Below are 3,142 nucleotides of genomic sequence, written 5' to 3'. Positions count from 1 at the left end.
CAGCCCGGCCACAACCCTCCAGAGAAAGTAAGGAATGCGTGTTTGTACCCTCGGCGCTTTCCCTCTAGTTCCCTCTCCAACTTGTCCAGCCGGTAAAGTAAGAACCCCGTGCCTGATTCCAGGTCCTCCTCCCCTGCCCCAACCTGTTAGGAGAAGCCGGGTCCCCCTCCCGCCACCGCAGACGCCCCTTGTCTAGCCACCGGGGACTGGGTTGGCCCCATGAGAGCGGTTGGCCCTTGATGCCCAGACCGTGACCCGTGGGAGCCTCCAGCAGTCATCACCCCTCCACTTTTTCACTCCTCGCCCGGATCCTTGCGAGAGGATGGCTTTCCACTTATTTATTTATTTATTTTGGACGTGTTTATTGTCTGTGAAGGTGCCAACTCAGAACCTCAAGGAAAAGAACACCCCCCTCCTTTTTTTTTTTGCCGTTATTGTTTTGCCTGTTGGGGTCTCCCTTACAGGTCCTGCGTGCAGGCCTGCTCCCCCCTCCTCTGGCAGCCTCGGCTCCATCCTTTCCCAGGGAGGCAGGTGGGGAGCAGAATGGCTGCTGGAGGCTGAGAGATCCATGTGAGGGGAACTGCAGCACAGCCTGGCCTGGGGAGCAAAGATGGAGGCCTGCCCGTTGGCTAGTTCCTCCGAGACCACCCCTTCTCCACCGTCCAGAAAAACACCACACAGTTAAAGAGGCCACAAGGAAGACCTGTCTACAGAGCTTCCCTCTTGTTGGATCAGTGCCAGTTTCTGTGCTGGGGTCTGCGTGCCCGCCTATCTGGGACACCTTGGCGTTATCTGTTGGGTTGGTGGGACATGGGCTGGGCCTCCTTCTTCCGTGCAGATACCACAGGAAGCTGGTCAGGCTAAATGTCAGGCTGAGAGTCAAGGGCATGCAGGCTCCCAGGGCTGCCCTCCAGGCTCCCTGCTTTCTCTTCTGCTCGATTGGAAAGAACACTGAGCTGGGAGTTAGGAGACCTGGGTTCCCCCTCCAGCTCTGCTGCAGATTGGCTTTGTGACCTTGACTGAGTACCTTCCTCTCTCTGCCCATTGGTTTCTTTATATCTTTTTCAAAGGCCAGGTCTGCCTTGAATGCTCTTTAAGGGCCACTCCAGCTTCAATTTGATGGTTCTATGACTAATCCAGCCACACTACAGAGCAAGTCTGAAGTCCTCTAGCGAATGGACAGCCTTCCCCCTCCTCTCACTGCTCAGCTGGTCCTACCATGTGCCACAACCAGTGGAGTGTCTCTCGGAGGCTGGGCTGGGGGTGGGGAAGCCTTCTGCCTCAGGAAATCTGCCGGGAGACAGCTCTCTGCAACTCCCCCGTGGTGAGGCAGCAGACTGGGGTGCTGGGTTGAGATGGCTGGGCCCCAGGAGCAGCAGCTGCAGCTCGAATGCCCGGCTGGGCTTCACTGCAGTGCACCCTCAGCTCAGTTTTCCTGTGGACTGTCCCAGAGCACTGGGGGCGAGGGAGAGGGGCTCTCCTGCCCCGGCAGGGCTGCTGGGAGGCCACTTCTGGAGGACTGGCTGCATGTGGTGTGGGGCCCCACATGGAGGAAGGGTCTGGATCCACCAAGCACGGTCTTGGTCTTCTTTCAGGACAGGGCCATGGTAGGGTGACTGCAGGGGTACACTGGGCAGGCACTGTGCTCCTCAAGCCTGGCTGCGGACTTTGCTAGAGTGATCAGGCCCGTGGCAGGGGGCAGCCTCATTATGTGTGGCTCAAGGGAGCAGAACCAGGAGCAATGGGAAAATTGGGGATAAATCAGGAAGAACCTCCTAACCCGGCTGTCTGGTGATGCAGTGGACTGCCCCTAGGGGGGTGGGGGGGCGGGCTGGGGGTCGAGGAGAGCTGGAGGAAGCACAATTCTTGAATCAGGTGTACAGCCCAATGAAATGACCCGAGCCTCCCCCAGTTCCAGGATTCTCTGACGTTCAGTTTCTTCATCCTGCAGACGTAGGTTTGAAGCTCTTGGCTGGCTGGCAGCCCGTTTGCTCTTGAGCTCGGTGCTTCTGCCGGCCACGCCAACCAACCTCTTGATCCCTCCCAGTTCTCATTGGATTTCCTGGCTTCACATTTCCTACTGGATTCATAAAGGGGGTTGGATAGTTCTTTGAATTTCTCCTAACCACATATTAAATACAAGCACCGCCATTATTTCCTCTTTTGCTCCTCACAACAGGCAGTGAGCATTACTAACTCCATTTTAGAGACGAGGAAACTGAGGCTCCAAGATGAAGAGACCTTGCTCAAGGTTAGGCTGCAAGTTCCTAATGGACCTGGGACTAGAACCCAAGCCCACCTGTCTCTGACGCCTGTTATTTTTCCACAAGAGTTCTCCAAACCACAGGAATTTCTTGGCCTCAGAACCTGGCTGGGTCAGGACCTGGGAGAGGCCAGGAGACCCTTAGGTACCTAGAGGATTTGAGTGGGATGAGTGAGGGAGTTGACAGGAGAGGGAAGAAGGCTGTGCCTCCCTCCTTTCCACTCTGCCTCCTGGCCAGACGTCAGGAGGGCCTGTTGATGCAGTAGCCAATGCCGCCACCACAGCTGCTGCAAGTGACTCCCCTGCCAGGCCTGTTCTGGGTTTGCAGAGTGGGTGAGAAGGCTGCCGCTGGAAGCTGGGGCAGGCAGGGTGGGAGTTTAGCAGCAGAGGCTGCAGCATTGGGGGAGGATAGGTAGATGCTGGTACAGGCTGGGCGCTCCTGGTCCCCAGGCTCCCTCTGGTGGAGGAAGAGGGGAGAGAGGGGCCGGGGCCCAGCTCCGGCTTGTTGAGGCCCCCCCTCCTCCGTCAAGGGACTTACTGAGTCCTCCCAGCGACCCTGTGCGTCTGTGTACACAGTGCGCATTTTACAGCTGAAGCAACTGGGGGCTCAGAGAAGTGAAGTGACACAGCAGAAGTCACACTACCCATAAGGCAGACTCCCGATCCTGTGAACTTTCCCTCTACTGCAGTTGATAGCAGCTGTCATGTCCACCCCCACCCATGTCATCCCCCTAGGATTCCCACATCCTCCCGCACTGTCTCTTCTGGACAAGTTCCCGGATGCCAGTATGCCTTCTGCTGTGCTCTGGGTGTGGCCTTTCTAGTACAGCAGGGAGCGACATGAGGCCCGACCTCCTTCTGGCCACCGGTCCTCTGGAC

General features: G+C 57.3%; 1 protein-coding gene across 1 annotated transcript in view; it reads left to right on the top strand.

The window, feature by feature from the left end:
* The first annotated feature begins 6 nt into the window (after positions 1 to 6).
* IQSEC2 (IQ motif and Sec7 domain 2) overlaps positions 7 to 3,142 on the top strand; it is an 84,175-nt gene continuing 81,039 nt past the window's right edge. The window contains exon 1 of the mRNA XM_015559038.1: positions 7 to 27. The gene's annotated coding sequence lies outside the window, so the exon portion shown is untranslated. The remainder of the gene's footprint in view (positions 28 to 3,142) is intronic.

The sequence above is a fragment of the Myotis davidii genome, unplaced genomic scaffold (genome assembly GCF_000327345.1).
Source record: "Myotis davidii unplaced genomic scaffold, ASM32734v1 scaffold1094, whole genome shotgun sequence".
Lineage (NCBI taxonomy): Eukaryota > Metazoa > Chordata > Mammalia > Chiroptera > Vespertilionidae > Myotis > Myotis davidii.
This window is presented reverse-complemented; position numbering and strand designations above follow the sequence as displayed.